Source organism: Malaya genurostris, chromosome 3 (genome assembly GCF_030247185.1).
Source record: "Malaya genurostris strain Urasoe2022 chromosome 3, Malgen_1.1, whole genome shotgun sequence".
NCBI classification, from domain to species: domain Eukaryota; kingdom Metazoa; phylum Arthropoda; class Insecta; order Diptera; family Culicidae; genus Malaya; species Malaya genurostris.
Window position 1 is genome coordinate 303,408,492 of NC_080572.1, and position 20,206 is coordinate 303,428,697.

A 20,206-nucleotide genomic window follows, 5' to 3' on the forward strand; every position below is an offset into this window, starting at 1 on the left:
ATATGGGAAAAAGATGAAAATGTTTATTTTCTCGCTCCACCAAACTTTTCGTTTTCCTTTTGGGTCCCTAAAGCACCATGCAAAATTTTAGCCCGATCGGAGAAACTATATTTTCGCGCCCATGGTTTAAAGTTTGTATGGGATTTAGTATGGAGAAATTCACTTTTAACATAAAAATCGGCTGGAGATCAACCTATGAACTCTAAAAATCAGCGCATATAATATTTTCGTAGGAAATTTAACGAGGAAGAAAACTTTAAAAGACCGCAAAACAATCCGACATTTGTAGAAAAAGTTTTTAAAGAAAAACCGACACAAGGTCTGAACAATGGCTCATTCCTTAATATATCTAGCACCACTGTTGTTAGTGAAAGTAACATGATATGACTTCCCTTTAATGCGCTATAACGGTTGATCCGTTTTGTTTGATGTCTTCACGATAGTTACTCAGCAGAGTATAAAGCTTATTTTTAAGTGACAAACCATGCTCCAAACCTTACAGTAAAGACACAAAAAGTCATGTAAATTGTGTTTTTGTTTGCATAAAATAGTACCATATATATCTTCTAAACTATAAGAGATAGAGAGTTTATATATTCCGCAAAATTTTTGGATTTGAGTTTATCTAAAATATTGTAGAAGATTCCAAAAACCTATTTCTTCAAATTAAAAAGTTAGACTTTTTTGTGTCTTCACAGTGAGTTTTGGAACATGACTTGTCACTTAAAAATAATCCTCATACTCAGCTGAGAAACTTTTGTGAGAACATCAAACAACTAAAATCAACCGTTATATAATATTAAAAGAAAGCACAATCATATTACCTCCACTAGCTGCAGTGGTGCTAGATTTATTAAGGAGTGAGCCATTGTTCGGACCTTGAGTCGATTTTCCTTTAATAACTTTTTCTACAAATGTCGGATTGTTTTGCTGTCTTCTAAAGTTTTCTTCCTCGATAAATTTTCTGCGAAAATAACACATGGACTGATTTTTAGAGTTCATAGGTTGATCTCCAGCCGATTTTTTTTTTGTTAAAAGTGAATTTGTCCATACTAAATCCCATACAAACTTTAAACCGTGGGCGCGAAAATATAGTTTCTCCGATCGAGCTAAAATTTTGCATGATGCTTATGGGACCCAAAAGGAACACGAAAAGTTTGGTGGAGCTGATATCAATTTTTTGTCCCACGCTAATGACCATATTAGGAGCCGCTAACAGTTTATCTCACGTTTGGGCCCATGAATTGGCCGCCTAGATCGTGTGATTTAACGCCTTTGGACTATTTCTTGTGGGGCCATGTTGAAGCTCATGTCTACTTATTCTGGGTTCGATTCCCAACCCCGCACATAGTGTCAGAAAGTTTTGCTGGCCCGAAGAGGCAACTGACATTAAGGTTAAAACCTCTGTAATCGAAACAAAAAAAGGAAAAGAAAACTCCAGTTTCGGGTACCAGAATCAGGTCGTAAATATCATTTCATTTTAACAGTTTATTTTGTGTTTAGATTATATAAGGTTTTGACCTTAATGTCATTCACCTCTTCGGGTCAGAAAAACTTTCTGAGCTTATGTGCTGGGTTTGGGAATCGAACCCAGGCGGGCTGCGTGACAGTTCTTAGTTTCCAATGAAAGGTCTCTATGCACTGCTGTTCATCCAGATTCTACTTCCGGTTCCGGAACTACAGTCATGTGTGTTCAAGGTTTCAACCCATCATTGAGAGCGACGATGGGGAAATCAGGATAAATTCTTTTAAATTTGGTTATTGAAGACTGTTCAAATTCATAGGATATGATAGTTTATGACCTATCAAGAGTTTTCTCTTATTGGTCGTCAAATGGTGAGATAACTAAGTCCTCACAAGTCCCTATGTCATGCCTCCCCGAGCGTCTATGATGACATTTGGTCAATAGAACGGCGTCGACTGGGTGCTATCGCCTTCTGCGTTAGTAGCAGAATGAGAGGGTGCGAAATGGCTTGTAGGTTGAAGCCCATCCTAAAGTACAGTGTTTATCATAGTATATTACAACTTATAATTATGTTGTTTATTATATTATTATTATTATTATTATTATTATTATTATTATTATTATTATTATTATTATTATTATTAGAGCGTAACTTACACTGCGACATTAACTGTTATATTGTATCATAGCATATTATTTCACATATTATCGTCTTACACTATTTTATGTTATTATATACTATGTTGTATGATATTATACTGCATTGCATTATATCATATTATATTGTATTATATTATATTATATTATATTTTATTATATTATATTGTGTTCTATTATATTATGTTATATTTTATTCATTATGTTGTATTATATTATATTATATTATATTATAGGCTTTATTATGAGTAGTACTACGTACCTCTGCGCAAAATATAAATTTGTTTTCCTTATAAGTTATCATTTTTAAAGTAAATTTTAACTAAATATCAAGGTCGTCACAAGGTGAGCTTGGTCCTCACTGGTTCCTGTTTCATGCCTACACGTGTATCTGTGGTGACAATTGGTCGATGGAATGCGTTGATGGTAGAATGAGAGGATGAGAAATGACATATAAATTCAAATAATATAATATCATAGCATATCGCAACATATCATTTTATTCATTCTATTATTTATTATATAATTCATTGTACTATATTATGTTGTTTTTAATTATTATTTTCATTATTATATTTATTGTTATTATTATTAATTTGTCATCAATAATAATAACATATATTATTTTTATAGATGTGGATATTATTATTGTTATTAGAAGAGAAATATTCTACTTCCTGCAGTATTGCGAAGATAGAAGAGCATAACTGACACTCTACATTAACTGTTATTTTATATATTGATTTATAATATATTATATTGTATGACATTGTATTATATTATATTAAATTAAAATATATTATGTTATATAAATAATTTTGTAGTATTTAAGTATTATTATTATTATTATTATTAGTATTTCTATTGTTTCTATTAGTATTATTTTTATGATTATTGTTATTATTATTATTATTACTATCGTTTCCATTATTATAATCTTTATCATTATCAGCTACATTTTCATTTCCATACTACACAGTTCACTTTACACATATGTTATTAAATTGTATCATATTATATTACGTCATATTTTGTGGTATTATATTATATTACATTGTACTATATTATACTATATTATGGTACAATGTTTGGTATTGTTTTATATAGTATTGTAATGCATTTATTTTAATACACAATTATAAGTGTATTATATTGCATTGTGATGTATTACATTTTCATATTTTATGCATAATAATATTTTATTATATTCAGTGTCGTATAGTGACCAAACTATATTATAATATATTATGGTATATTTTACTATATTATGTCACATAACATTATGATACTATTATATTCATCATAAAATATTATAGTAAACTATAATACACTGTACCATACGATTTTGCATCGTTTTATACTATATTATGTTTTATTGTATTATACTGCCGGAAATTATATTAAAGTGTATTATGAGGGAAGAGGGATGGGAGTGCATCAGGGTATCTTACAAGTGAATGACTGGATGAAGGAGTGAAATGTCAACCCGATTCACAGGGGAAAGCTGTGTGTTTTCCCCAGAAGGTCTGAAATGAGTAAGATGCACCCTTCTAACAAACAAACCATCAGGCAGGTTTAAGCTGGTACAGCGAATTCTTTTATTATATGGCCGGATGTTATTGCTGGAAGGCGCCGGGTCCTCAAAGCCCATTTTGGCCTTCTTAACAGCAGTAATATGAAAGTTATCTGATAATCAAATTCGGATCTACTGTAAGTCTACCTGCATCCACTGGTAATGCCTTGAACTGATGGTGGCTTTACACATACATACATACATACATACATACATACATAACAAGAGTTTTCTCTTATTCAAGTTTCAATGAGAAGTTTTTTTTGTTGGAAAATGCTGTGTTGAGAAAGGTACCATCACACCTCTAAGTGGATTAGAACAAGTTTTTATGTACGTATCTACCGTATATAGAAATACTTGAGTGTATTTTATTAAATCTATTTGTTCATTACGTTTCCTTTACCACCCAGCAACAGTTGAGGGGTACTTGGTTCACGGATCACATTAGCATTCATTTATTCGTTTTATGTTGTTGTCGGAACTAATCGCAGATTTCATCTGTCAGTTCCGTAGGCACAACAGTATGTCAATGTCAAGCCACTGACCTGTCAAATAAAAATCATGCAGAAGAACTCAGCTTAACTTGTTTACATTTCGGTTTGAACTAGACCCAATATCTATTTGGTTCGTGTCACGAATCGTTCCTTCCGATTTGAGCAATATTTCATCTGAGTAACTTTCCGCTTTACGCTGCTAGTGAAGCTGCTTTTATGCCGGAAAATAAAAAAAAAACACACGCCTCCAAATCAAATCGATGCCAGCTGGTACGCCGACACAGCAATCACTTAAAGATAACAGTTGGATGATCCAATCAGGAGTTACCGAGAGTCGCCGCCAGCAGACTACAACACAAAAATGACCGCGTCGAAGGCAAACAAACCCGGGGTCGGCTCCGTTCCTATTCGCACACTAACTCAAGTGTGTTCGGGCCAAACATGCGGACATGGGTGGTGGAGATACATAAATAACGCGCCGATAGGAGGACCCATCAGCGGCGAATGCCATGCCGATGCCAGATGAGCGCGTGTGTTTTTCAAAATATTCACCCTCCACCGACTGACGGACGGGAGCTTGCCCTTCCCTGGGGTTCCGCAGACTGCTTCCCGAAAAAAACAGTTCGAAATTTTGAGACGCTTAGACTTTGAACGCGGCACAGACGGATGAGATTTGTCTTCACCGGTCTCTACTGTCGCATCTCGTGGAACGGAACGGAACGTTGAAGTGTCAGCCAATATTAATAAACAGCACGTTTTCAGTGGCCATATGGTACCACAGTGGAATCCATCCGTCCGACAGTGGGACAGCGATTTCGATAGTTATGGAGAATGACGCGCCCGGAGCACATGATAAAGGTTGAAGGTGGAGTGGGTTTTTAGAGTGAAGAAAATTTGTGAGAACATAACATATACGTACGTTCAAAATAATGATTCATTGTTATTTTGTCATAAGAAAATAACAGTTGGCTGTGTACGAGTAGTTTACAAAATTCCTGCAGGAGCAATATATTACATGGAATGTGAAGTCCCGGGCGTCTCATAGAAAAGACGTGAAGAGTTTCGATAGTACCACCACGATAACGGTGCGGTACAGATTGGTTCACCACCCCCCGTATTGTCCAGACTTGGCCCTCAGCGACTACAATTTCCAAACTTGAAAAGATTTCTCCAGCCTATTTTGAAGGCCTTGACAAATCTTTTCTTTACTCAAAGAGCGTCAAAATGTCGGAGCATCGATGGGTCAAGTGTATCGTTCTAGATGGAGACTGTACTGAAGAATAAAAAAGTTTTCACGGTAAAAAAACGACTTTTTCTTTGTTAGGTCCGGGACTTCTCATTTCATGTAATATACCGGTAACAATCGAACTCAAATTCAATAGCTCTCTTCGCAACCGTTCACCGAAAAGGATGAACGGAAAGAGGAAATGTGGATGTTTCGCCTACTTAACGGAAAGACAATTTCTCATTAGACGAGCGGGTACGCGTAGAAGGTTTTAGTATCATTCTGAGGCTGTGTGGGGTTACTTGAAAAGGGATCAGGTTCAATAAAGATTCCCACTATATTCGACCGGACAGTGATGAAAATTCAATAAATCTTAATTCGTTACTTAAGCTTATTGCAAGGCCGGTGAAACATGTTACTTAGAATCTCAGGAAAACAGTCATTGTTTAAAAAAACGCAAAAGCAGTTTCCTCCGCTTTTGCTTGATGAATCGTTTAGAAAAAAAAACATCAGTTTGTTTGGCACATTTTTTAAACAATCTGATGTTTTTTTTCTTGGCGATTTATCAAGCAATAGCGGAGAAAAACTGCTTTTGCGTTTTTTTTTAAATGGCTGCCTTAAACCTTAAAAGAGAAAAGGTTGATTTTTAAAATAATGTTTTGTTTCGATATAACTTTGCTAGAAACGCGTTTGCGCCATAAAACTACTATGGGGTTGTACGAATTGTTGACGTAGGACTACTCTGCTAGTGTTAAAATCACTGCCAACATTTGTTTTGAATATAAGGCTAGCAGTCTTATGTTTTTCGTATGAACTTATTTGTGTCTGTGAATTTTTGCAATTAACTTTTTAGAATTTTGGGTTGTTTGGGTCGATCAATTAATCCCTGATTTAGGTCATCCTGCATTTTCTCGAATATGAAGAAACTGCCAAATTTCGATCAAAATGTGTTTCGTGCGAATCGAACGGTGCACAAAACAAATTCATAAACGGTCCAGCCGCTGATGTGCAGTCTCGGAACTGATCCAAAGATGACGTTTGAAATGTCAAACTAACCTCATTTTTCGAAAGTACCTACCTTAAGGTCTGAGGCCAGTGTGTTTTAGGGTGTTTTAGAGGGCTATTTTCACGCTTCAAATCTGATTTTCTCAGAAACGGTAATGAATATCAAACAACCCAACTGACAATCTCTTAGAAAATTAGTTTAGATTATTCTGTGAAAATTTCAGAATGATTCATTGACTTTAGCGGTCGGGAAAGTCTTTTTTCTGGAGAAAGAATTGCATAGCTGAAAACGCCGTTTTTCAACTTCAACATTGAATATCTCGCCTTCAAAGGCATGCATCAAAAATCTATCCTGACAGTGTCTAGATAATTTAATTTAGATGCGATATAAAAACATAGGTGCTGTCGCGATAAAAATGAAGTGAATGTTATTTTTGTGAAGGTAAGTCGATTTCTACGCACGCGCCATTTTTTCTGCTCCACTTTCCTGGTAACTTAACGAAATATGAGAGACAAATAAAATCGGCTCCGAAAGGCTGCCAAACAAGCGGTAGCTTTCTTGGATTTTATGTGATGTAGTCAAATTTGTAACCGAAAATATCGAAACTTTTCTGGCCATCGAGAGTCATTTGGCACATATGCGAGAGAGCATGGAGAGAAATGTAATACGCAGAGCGAGGCACGTGGTTTTACGCGACCTACTGGCCTCAGCCTTTAAGATGAAAAGCAAAGCCTTGGTATTACATTCTTGTAGTGGAATTTGACCTTCTGTTTCAACAGACTTCGCAGCCGATTCAGAACCATTACATGGCTGGTGCTACGATTCTACTGACACTACGAATCCTTCCAGGTCGGAGCTCGAACATACGATGACATTAAGCTGACAAGTGTCAAATTTTCTCGTCATTCGGACCACAAACAGTAAACCTACCGTCGTGATATTAGATGTGCTGAGATGGTTAGCACATCAACTGGAAGTGCTTTTATGATCTTACGCGAAAATTTGGGCATGGAAACGGTCTTTTTCAAATGGGTGCCTCGTTCGCTTACAAGCGAACAAATTCAACAACGCATCAACGATCCAAAGAGCTGAACGGTACTGTTTAGTCGCAATAAAAATGATTTCTTGCGTTGGTATTAAACAGTGAACGAAACATGGATCAAACTTTTTTCATCGTATTCATATCAACATTCAAACGGAGAAAGCCGTCCGAAAACGCAACTGCAGGGTTGTTTGGTAAAAAATCAAAATCAAAACGCGCGAAATCCGCGTGAAGTCGAAAACTAGAACGCGCAAAATCCGCGCAAAGATGAAAACTAAAACGCGCGAGATTCGAGCGAAACATTACATCACTATTTTTATGCAGGTGACACCCAAGTTTGTCATATGAACACAATAAATAAGTCCGCATACAGCATGTAACTTTGAGAACCGCCTTGAAAACGATTCCATTTTTATTCTTCATCTTTTTCGATGTCCTTGGTTTATTTATACCCTCTGATGTACGGAAAATGTTACAGTAAAAATAATATTGCTTACAATTGTGATTTTGAAAGAAGTTAAACAGATTTCAGCGAAGACAATTTTTTTTTGCTTCAACATCTTCTTGTTCGGCAAGCTTAAGAAGGTAAGAAGAATTTTCAGGTAGACCACATCAGGATGATCTCAATTACTTTTTTTAATTTCAGTTTTAATTATTTTCTGTCTCTTGATAAACTTTTGTTTTCTGAGACAGTGCCTTTTCTTGTTGTCGGATTTTACTATGAATGTTTTTTTTCCTCCTCATCTTTTATTTGGAGCAGGGAAAAGTCCACTGGAGTTAGTTTCTGTCAAACTTGTTCTCCTGTAGGCATAAAACATCCTCATCTTTTGCATCAACAGATTGCAATCATCCAAATGATACATTTCCTTAAATCTAGAGCTTCTATAGTAACTAAATCTAATCAGACAATAACATGAGGAACAATTTCTTGATAACATTACGTGATAAATGAAAGCCGAAAGAATGGAAACATTCATTAAATGTACGACACATGCTAGTAATGGACTCGTGATATCCATAGTTAGTTCTAGCATAGGTAATCCGAAGAAAAATTAGGATCGAAGATTACGACGTCGAATATCTAATTGTAGCAATGTGCTCCTTAAAATTTAATTTGGAATCGAAAAGAACACACCGGCTCTTTACAGACGATGTGCGTTCGAGAACAGCTTGTGAATTATCATAGTCGAACTTGAATACAGACTTTTTGCGACTGAACGAGATGACGGAGCATTTAGTGGCATTTAAAACCATTTTGTTGATGTTACACCAACTAGTTAAATTATCCCACTGTTCTTATAGGAACTCTGACTCAGTTGCAGATTTGATTATATGAAATATTTTAAAGTCATCAGCGAACAATAGTTTCATACACTTGATCGAAAAATTTAGATCGTTGAGATACAATAAAAATATAAACGGTCCAAGGTGATTTCCTTGAGAAACTCCAGAGGTAACAGCAAATGGTGAAGTTGTACAGTCTCCTATTTTCACTATCATTTCACGATGATATGATCGAAGCCATTTTCAAAATTATCCGTTAAATCCCAGAATACTTGGAGATCAATCCGTACTATTCTGAATGCCGTTTTGTCACATCTACGACAATATCCGAGATAACAGATCGGCTAAAAAGTTCGTATCGTTTCTATGAGAGGGCGCCACTAGAATTAAATCCATACCATTTTCAGTTAGTACCAACCTTCAAAAGATACGTGTATAAATTTGACAGCTGTCTGATTATTAGTTTGTGAGATATTGCATTTTGAGTGAAGCTACTTTTGTTATTGTGAAAAAAAATGGAAAAAAGGAATTTCGTGTGTTGATGAAACACTACTTTTTGATGAAAAAAAGTGCCGCCGATACCAAAAAATGGCTTGATGAGTGTTATCCAGACTCTGCACCGGGCGAAGCAACAATTCGTAAGTGGTTTGCAAAATTTCGTACTGGTCATATGAGCACCGAAGACGATGAACGCAGTGGACGTCCAAAAGAGGCTGTTACCGATGAAAACGTGAAAAAAATCTACAAAATGATTTTCAATGACCGTAAAGTGAAGATGATCGAGATAGCTGACACCCTAAAAATATCAAAGGAACGTGTTGGACATATTATTCACGAATATTTGGATATGAGAAAGCTTTGTGCAAAATGGGTGCCGCGTGAGCTCACAATCGATCAAAAACAACAACGAATTGATGATTCTGAGCAGTGTTTGGAGCTGTTATATCGAAATAAAACCGATTTTTTTCGTCGATATATAACAATGGACGAAACATGGCTCCATCACTTCACTCCGGAGTCCAATCGACAGTCGGTTATGGCGTCTGTATTTTGGGATTCGCATGGTATAATTTTCATCGACTACCTTGAAAAGGGAAAAACCATCAACAGTGACTATTATATAGCGTTTGAAGGACGAAATTTCAAAAAAACGGCCTCATTTGAAGAAGAAAAAAGTTTTGTTTCATCAAGACAATGCACCGTGTCACAAGTCGATGAAAACCATGCTGAAATTGAACGAAATGGGCTTCGAATTGCTCCCTCATCCACCGTATTCTCCAGATTTGGCCCCCAGTGACTTTTTCCTGTTCTCAGACCTCAAGAGAATGCTCGCTGGTAAAAAATTTAGAAGCAATGAAGAGGTAATCGCTGAAACTGAGGCCTATTTTGAGGCAAAGGACAAATCGTACTACAAAAATGGTATCGAAAAGTTGGAAGATCGCTATAATCGCTGTATCGCCTCCGATGGCAATTATGTTGAATAATAAAAACGAATTTTGGCAAAAAAATGTGTGTTTCTATTAAACGATACGAACTTTTCAGCCGAACTGTTAATCAAACACTAACAACAATATTTCACGAAAGTACACGGAATAACGCGAAATACGCATCCTGATGAGTCAAACTAGCAAATCAACACGCACACCCACCGAAGCACAAAGGAGCCGCAAAACAGAACGATGAGGGGGTTCACTGCCGGTGTCTGTCACATACTGCCGACATGCCGGTCTACCCATACGAAAAACCTCTCCTCGTCAATATTTCCAACTGTCAACAATGTCTGCCTCCTTTTCTGCCGTCAGGCCAACTAGCGAACGAATCAACCAGCCACCCAAACGGACAAAGCAGGCGGCTAGTAATTGACATGTCCCCTCGGCGTTCGCGGTCATTCAATTAGGGTCCGGGTGTCTGCCGTTCCAATTGCTTCGATATTCCTCCAGAATGTGCCAACAATCTGCAGATCTACCCTTTCTGAACTCCGTCGTCATTTCGCCGTAAACGAAGGTAAAAAAAATGTAGCACTTGTATAGGTTGTGAACAAAGTCGTTAAGCTACGAGGAAGTAAGACGGCAAGACGGCGGTAATTGGTGGAGAAAAACACAACGAGAAATGAATGCAAATGGCCCACCCCTCGCCAATCCTGTTTTTTTCCTTTCTGTGTTTCACCACAGCAAAGCAGAGTGGGGCTGCTGGTCGACGGGCGATTATTTATGCTAGTAAACAGGCTGATCGGTTGAATGGTTTGGTTTTTGGGAGGGAGGGGGCCAGAGGGGGGTCTGCCAGGCTAACCAACACTATCGAATCCACAGGCTAGCGCGAGCACAAGGCGAAGGAAAAAAACAATACCGCTTCTGACGTAGTCCAACCCGCAAGATATAGTAGAAGAGTAGTACTGGTCATGTGGGTGGTTGGTTGGGGCTTTGTGGCTATGCGGTGGCGGTGGAGAACCGACCGAGAGTGTAGAAAAAAAAGAACCCGAAGAAAACGAACGGCGAATTTAGGTCAACGACCTTGACAATTCGTTTCAAGTTCTGTCTGCCAGCGGCAATCGGCGGCCGAACGAGTTTCGTGCAAATTGTTCGGGCCGGGTGGCGACTACTGCCGGTGGTGGTGGTGGTGCTGCTGCTGCTGCGATTGCCGCTACAGTGGCAGAAAGAGATGTCTATCACTCTTGATTGAGGTTGGTTAGGGCAACGGGGAGCCATGCGTGAAACATTAAGCCGTTATCAGTGATGATTATCGGCCATTTGTCAGGTAGAGGGACTGATAGAGCGAACACTAATCGCATGCGGTCTGTTGCATCTTTGTGTTTATTTCTTTTTATGGCGAAAGTTCTGTTGCTTTGTTGTGACTGTTCCAAACAGATGTTGCAATGAGCTGCGAAAAATGTATGTGTATCTAATGTGTTAACTGTAGGGCAATTTTGATGAGCACTAAGATAATGGGAACCCACACAGTAAAAATAGCAAAGGTATCGATTGTGCATGTGTTGTAAAGCACATTGTCTTGTGATTGCCTGCATCCCCAGGGTAGCTCAGTGACAGAGCTGTTCCACAAACTGGAGAACGCTTAAAGGTTCGAGTTCTGTTTCCAGGGATCACTTTTTGTTCGATTGATCAGAAGCATAGTAGAATCATCACGTTTTTTTCCGGATCATTTGACTCCCAAATAATTAATTGAGATATACAATATCTTCGCTTCGGCTCTAAGAAGCAAGAGTCTTTTTAGGTGGATTTTTGAAGTTATGCATTTTTATACGCGGGTTTCCGAAGGTTATTTAATCGAATTTCCGAATTTACGAGTTTTTATGCGGATTTCCGAGGTCTCGCGTTTTTTTCTACGTTGATTTCCGAACTTACGCGGCTTTCCGAAGTTATGGGATTTTTTTTCTATGCGAATCTCTGAAATTACGTGTCTTTTCCGCGGATTTCTGAAGCTACGCGGTTTTTTCGACGCGGATTCCCGACGTTCCCATTTTCTTTCTGCCTGGATTTCTGAAGTTACGTGGATCTTCGAAGTTATGCGGTTTTTTGAGGCGGATTTTCGAAGTTGCGTGGATTTCCGAAGTGACGTGGATTTCCGACGTTATGCGGATTTTCGAAGATGCGGAATCCGAAATTACGCGGTTTTTCTACGCTGATTTCCGAACTTAGGTACACGGATTTCCGGAGTTACACATTTTTCGAAGTTGCGTTGATTCCCATTCCCGTTGTTACGCGTTTTTTCTACACGCTGATTTTCGAAGTTACGTGGATTTCAAAGTTACGCGTCTTTTTTGGATCGGATTTTTGAAGTTATACATTTTTATACGCGGATTTCCGAAGTTACAAGGTTTTTTAATCGAATTTCCGAATTTATGGTTTTTATGCGGATTTCCGAGGTTTCGCATTTTTTTCCGCGGATTTCTGAAGTTAAGCGGTTTTTTCTATGCGAATCCCCGAAATTAGGTCCTATTTGCAGATTTTCGAATTTACGTGAGTTTTTCATACGCAAATCTCTTATGTTTTTTCTTCGCTGATTTCTGAGCTTACGCGGTGATTTCCGGAGTTACACATTTTTCGAAGTTGCGAAGTTACGTGAATTTCTGACGTTTCGCGTTTTCATATTTTCGGGACGAACAAATGACACAAGAGGCTGGGGTCCACTAGGAGATTGATAGTACCTATTAGCTCTCTCCGGACAGTACCAGCCTAGATGCCATGTGGAATCCGGCGGAAAAAAATGAAGCAAGAATAGATCCACTGGGTTCCTGCTTCCATGACGTAAAAGGTGACAATTTCAGGAGTTTCTTTTTCCTTTTAGTTATCAGATATTTTCAATGTTTCACTTCTGATTACTTTATTTTAATAAATTATCTCTTCATTCAACCTATCAATTTCCGTCTAACTTCGAAAAAAAGTTTTATTTGGAATGTTTTATTCTTCCATGTTATTGATTGTCTGTCAGGAATATAAATTGAATGATAAATAAATAAATAATCTATAACTATTGCGCAAATCCGTTGATATTACAAAGTTAATAACAGAGATAACATATATCGATATATTGAACACGTAGTGAAAAACACTTGATATTAATATTTCAAACAATAAATTAATATTAATTAATAGCCGGCTGCCCAGATCAACCAATTAATAATTTTAATAAGTAATTAAAATAATAAAGCGGAAATAATAAAGATTAATAAATAATAAATAAAGACGCGCGTGAAATCTGTTGACCTTTATTTGGTGATTTAAAATGATTTTATAGCAACTGTTTAGAATATGGCAATGCAATGAATCAACTATTTTGTCTAAATCCTATTCACTCGTTTATTTTGTGTCACGTAATTTCATTTATAAAAAATAGGGAATTTTTTATTCTTTACGCGATAGTATTGCAATTTTTTCTTCAGTTTCCTCGAACAAGAGCTGAGAATCAAGACTTGCCGGGACTTCAATATAGGATATTGTTGAAACGTTCATTCGGGAAGTTAGTGAGTTTAGTGGTGCATCCGAGCATTTTGAAACCGGAACATACTGAGTCGCGTGCGAATAATTCCAATACACTGAAGTCTTTTTTATGCGAATAAAAAAACCGCATAAAAAACCGCTTAACTCTGAAAATGCGCATAAAAAAACCGCATAACTCTGAAATGTCGCATAAAAACGTGTTTAATCCACCTAGCAGTGAGATGATACCTATTTTTATCAATCAGCATGTGTTTTTTGCATGAATATTCTTCGGTGTTTAAGTTTTCATGACATTATTTTAATGACCGTTGTTTTAGGCGACAATTTGAGATTTTAATCACTCATTACTCTGTAATGTCGAAACTGCAAATCGGATCGAATTTGAATCTAGAAGTGTGATAATCGATTAAACATGCCATGATATGTAAGTTCCACTCTAGAGTTTACGGTAATTTAAGGTACTTCCAGAGCCGGTATTCAGGAATCAGCATAACCCAAACCGATTCGTATGGCCATATGACGAATAAATTACAACAGTTTTGAGTCCAACTTTGAAGCTTTTCGGGATTGTCATCTTCTATATCGGTTTGAATTTTAAAAATTCATCATCATGTAATTCGAGAACCGGAAGTCATAATTGGATAAAATTAATTAATTTTTGTATATAAGTTTGTTTTAATTTGAATTTTTGTTTCTGAAATTTGATTAGGCTTTTTTGAGAAAACGATTGAGCTTTTAGAAACGATTTTATACTGAAACCGGAATTCTAAAAGCGGTATGGCCGAAGTCAGATAAATTTACCTGAGTAGCTGTACAGTTTACATTTGTTTCAAAATATTTGAAAATCAGTTAAATCTTCTTTTAGAGATCATAGCACGAATTAAATTTTAGGTGCCTTCTGATTGAAAACTGAATACAATTAAAACTGAAATAAATTTATTTGGATATCGAATATCCAAATCTAAAGCCTTGGTATTACATTCCTGTAGTGGAATTTGACCTTCTGTTTCATCGGACTTCGCAGCCGATTCAGAGTGTACAGAACCATAGCATGGCTAGTGCTACGGTTCTACTGACACTACGAATCCTTCCAGGTCGGGGTCCAAATCTGCAAACCCGATAAACCTGATTAATTTATATAAAATAGACATTTTTATACTAATCACCCTGTATTTCCGAAACCGGAAGTTGGATCTGACTGAAAAGCAAGATGTTTTATAGAACCTTGAAACTTTTCATTTGAATCTGAGATGATTCTTAGATTTCATTTGAATCTTAGATCGGTTCAGCCATCTACGAGAAAAATGAGTTACACAATTTTGATTTCGTTTCACATATCATCCTGTAGTTCCAGAACCAGAGGTCGGAACCAAACATAATGCAGGAACTTTGTTTGGGAGCATACGACTTTTCGTATGAATCTGAATTTGTAGAAAAGAAATTTTCCGAGAACATTAAGTGAAATTATTTGTCACACACGCATTTGCTGATCTCGACGAACGCCATAGTTGATTCGAATGGTATATGGATGTTATGTTGTTCCAGCATTTATTGCTGTAAGTAGTTTAAAACAAAATAATTAAAAAAATTCTGCCATCATCTGGTTTATATATGTCATATTCGAACGATTATGTTGCCAAAAACGAGCCGTGCCAAAATCGGTCCGAGGCTAAATGTCATGAAAAAGGATGCTGTACACAATCCTTTTGGTACTTAGAAACAATTGTATGTAACAGTATAAAAAATCGTGTTTTCCGTTGCTCCCAAGCATATCTTTGTCATACAGCGCTCAAAACTCCTACTGCTGGAATAGGGGGAAAAGTCGCTTACAGAAAAATTTCGATATCTCCGTTAAAAATGGACGGATTTTAACAAACTATGGCTTGTTGGATAGGTATTACCGTGCGGAATCTAAGTCTGAAAACATATTCTGTTTTCAAAGTCAATTGTGACAGATACTGTCAAAAAACTGAAAATTTTGACATAAAACTTTGTATAACTCAAAAAGTAAACATTCGATCTCAAAACCATTCAATAGCGTTTTGGGTGACGGGGAGACCTTTCATTTGCGACTAGTTTGATCAAAATCGGTTCAGCCATCTCTGAGATCTCGATCTCTTAGTTGACAACACACATACAGACACACACATACACACACACACACACACACATACACACACACATACACACACAGACATTTGCTCAGTTCGTCGAGCTGAATCGATTGGTATATGTCATTCGGCCCTCCGGGCCTCGGAAAAATTTTTTAAAGTTTGAGCGAATTCTATACCTATTTTTTATATATATAAAAATAGGTAAAAACGCAAAACTCTGAAACTTCGCATAAAAAAAAACCTCATAACTCTGAAAATTCGCATGAAAAAGTCGCGTAAAAATCGCATAAAAAAGACCGCTTAAAAAAAGACCTTAGTGTATTGAAAGTTTTACTAAAAAATATCCTCCCGTGACACTTGTGGAGTGTGCAGTAGTATATACGGCCTCTAGTAACAACAAGTGTTGAACTAACATCCCTTCCCATTCATTAGACGATCTACGTGCGGGCCTGGCCGGCGCTGGTACCGATCAATGAATTCTGGGATTACCAGAAGATGTACATTGAAGGATGATTTACCAGTCCCAGGATGGATCATTTAGAAACTCCCTGTACAATTTCAGCTAATCCCGATCAGTAACGGAGTAGCAACCAGGGGTGGTCGCTCAAGCTAAAGCTCAAGCTCGGGACGTACAAATGACACATACAAAAATTTTGGAAGCATTCATAAAATTATTGAAAATGGAATAAAATAACGTTATTTACAACTACAGATGCCTTGCCATATTGGACAATATTCGTGCAAAACAAAACTTCTGTTTTTTACTTGGAGCATCTGCAAAACTCACAGTGATACAGAAATTTACTCAAAAACATTCCAACATACATGTAATACAACCGATTCCGTTAGCTTCTGGCATCCAACTCCGCGGGAATTTGTTCAACTAAAGTATCATGTTACCTGTTTCAATCAGGCTTACCATATTCACAGATTTTTCTGTAAAAGTACAGATTTTTCAATTATTTTTACTGCACAGATTCTGTGTTACAGATCACAGATTTTCTGGCATTTTAGAAAAGATCACAGATTTTTATAATTATTCCGAAAAACGAACAAATTTTTTCGATGTTTCACCAAAATTTTCATGTACCCATGCGTCACAGAAGGTGAAAAGATTTTGTAATATAATTTTTTTGTATGGCAGCTCTGGTATCAATAACAGTAAATCCTTATAGTTGCGAAACACACGATATTTGGCCAATTGAAGTGCATGGGTTTCACCGTTTTACACCTAGATTGATTCATGAACGGAATCTATTATGGCAAATACATAGGTCTAATGTTAATTGAGATGAGCTCCAATCAGCTGGACATGTAGCACGCCTACCAGAAGAGTGACTGGTCATAACTGAATTTAACGGAGAACACTGTCTTCGGAATAGATACATGTTTTTAATTCAATTCAAGCAGTCTTCTCATATCTGGTTCAACTCACGAAATAAACGACACGTAAAGGTGTATGGAAACACTCTGAAAAAAGTCCAATTGTATTGTACATTTTATTGTTTTTTTTTTGTTCAGCGAAATGAGTTTTCTAACCACCAGTAGGACAGTCACCTGCCGAAATTCGCCTTATAATCACCAGATAAGCCGCAACTTGGAGCTTACGAAAAAGTCGTCAGCCTCATCCCGCACTCGAAGTAGGTGTCAACGGCATTGAAAGTTGCATTCACTTCGAACACGGAGCGCATATACGGCTACGGGTGCACTTTCTGACGAAACTAGCAATACTACCGCGTTGTGGCAGTGCTGTGCTGTGTTATGTTTCGTGATTACTTTGCAGTGTATCGCGATCGCTAGTCATAAATTTGTGGTAATGCAGCGCTTATATCAACGTGCGCTGTTTACAGACGAATGTAGTGATTTGAGTTAGGGCTAGGATGGGCGCAGGGAGGTGGGTGACTCGTGACGATGCACTAAAAAGTACACCACACCGATTAGCGTGCCAATATTTACTGCGGCAGTGGCATTGGGCATCGGTGAGCGAAGGTGACGCTTTCCACCAGACAGTTTAGGACTAACGTGGTGATAACTGAGGCGGCATTGTAACTTCCTAGTATGATGTGCTGAGTAAACAAGTAAATAAAAATAAAAGTGGAAATTGAAATATAATTTGAAAGAAATGTAGTTGACAGCTTTATGCGATTTGCCGAGAACGGCCTACTGTGATCGGTGAAGCGCGAATGAGTTGCTTCCGCTATAAAAACAATGTGCGTTTGTTGACACGGAGAAGTATCGCCGTAGTGACATCGTTATATCGCAACTATTTCCGTCAATCAACCACCATCACCCGCGTCCCGATTTCTTCCCGTTGTATGTCGGTCAGGCGAGTTTGACTTGCGCATTGCATAATAACAGCAGGCGCCGTTTGTCGGTCGCGGCAGTCGAAGCCGTGATACCCAACTTAACGGTGTCATTCAGGCGCGATTACGATGCCGTTGGAATGCGATGAAATGCCGTAAGGAAAATAATATGAAACGGGGAGCTAATTGAATCCGTCCGAAATCACTGGCTCGTGAACTTTGCAGGTACGTATAAATAGGTAACGTGGTAGGCGACGTGTTTGTTTTCCAGCTTATCAGAGAAATCATCACCATGACTACCGCACGGCAACGGAGCAAGCCGTTCTGGCAGTTTGGTAGTTTGATGCTTTGATTCGCAACCATTCCGAGCTCGCGAGGAACGCCCACACGCCAACCGTGTCACGGTGTTTGCGAGTAATCGAGAATGATGAATTTCTTTTCTTAGAATAATGGTATTTCTGATGCTTCGTTAATATTATTAGACCGACAAACAATGCCACATATATAGTAACGAAAAACATTCAGTCAAGTTCTCAATTTTGTTTGTGTCATTAAAACGAGATAAGGCGAAATTTCAATGTATTTTCGAATACAGGTAACATCGTCTTAACTATACTTTTTTAGTAATGTTTTAATTGCATCGATTGAACCAAACGTACCTTGCGTTGCAGACGATTGCCATATACTGCTAGTGGAGCTGCCAATAAGTTTGTTGTTTGTAAACAACTTCAGTCGAGTATAATCCTTTGTGGAGAGAGTATCGCCTGTTCCGTAGTTGGTAGTGAAGCCCTGTAAGAATATAAAAGAAATAATCAAAAATATGCATTTGATATTGATTATTTTTAAATTGTCTTTCCGTTTTGTTTTCGACTCGTCAGCGCTTAGCAGTTCAACTTGTACCACTTAGCAAACTCTTAGTTTGACTCTTCTAACATTTTTGATAATTGTAGTCAAACAACGACGATAATTTTTTTTTCTGAGCAGCCAATTCTAAATCGATATACAACTCAGATTCACAGACTTTCGATATAAATAGCAGCAATGTACCATTTGCGGCATCTTTAGGCTTTAAAAATAGTACGCCTGACGTATGGGAAAGAAAGAAGGACATATGACGAAACCCGGTAAATTCCTCTGCGGTTCAATTGGTCAAGACGGAATGAACTGAATAGTCGGTTTGCGTGCCCGAACTCAATTATCCCCAGCCTCCTGTGGTGGTTCATGTACAGAATTCAACCTACACTCGTAGCTGTCTGACAAATACGTTCAGCTGCGGTTCATCGATGGTTGAGAAGTTCCATAACCGCACGAGAATACTGCCTGAGACGGTTGGGCTTATGGCGATGTTTAAGCAAACGGGAAGCAAAGCTAAGTGCATTACGTCATAAAATGAGGTTAACAGGCGGCTCTGATGCGGGCATCGGCCTGTGCTATGCATGTAATTCGCCGCCTTTCCGCCTGAGTACAAATGACGTAGTTGGCCATGAACTCAACATCGGCCGGTAAAAAGGCACAACGTGTGAAGTCATTAAATATGTCACCGTCTCCCTTGACAACGGTGTTCTACGAGCTGCGAGTTGTTCCTGTAAGTCTACTGAATTGACAAACACACATCCGTTATTCGAATACCGTGACTCAAGCAATACAAATGCGATGTCAACGACTTCGTCACGTGAGTTAACCATTTGAGATTCCTGTTCTGTCGTTTGCCATTACTACATTACTACACAGCGACGATGGCTATCCCGTGGGGTCACGTGCCCTTTACCATGCAAACCGGACAACCGTTAAGGCATCGGACGAAGAAGATGCGTTTCTGTGTATGTGCGTGCAATGAAAGCATCCCATGACAAGCGTCGGCTCAATCGAGCTTCTAAACGTTACGACTTTAATGAGCATAAAACTGTTTCCAGTTTGAGACTCGAACGTGTGAGGATTGGCTTTGACAGTACATTTGAATAAATCCATTAAATCATATTATTTTCATTAGGATAATTTTTGATACAAATTTGTGCCAACTTTTGACACCAATAAATTCAGATTGATTCGTATAACTCACAAAAGCGTGCTTCAGCGCTTACGTTGCAT

The 20,206-nt window shown here is 37.8% G+C and overlaps 1 protein-coding gene across 1 annotated transcript in view; it reads right to left on the reverse strand.

The window, feature by feature from the left end:
* Positions 1-20,206, reverse strand: part of LOC131438281 (protein piccolo) — a 146,956-nt gene that overhangs the window by 24,510 nt on the left and 102,240 nt on the right. Inside the window, exon 3 of the mRNA XM_058608169.1 lies at positions 18,778-18,907. The gene's annotated coding sequence lies outside the window, so the exon portion shown is untranslated. The remainder of the gene's footprint in view (positions 1-18,777; positions 18,908-20,206) is intronic.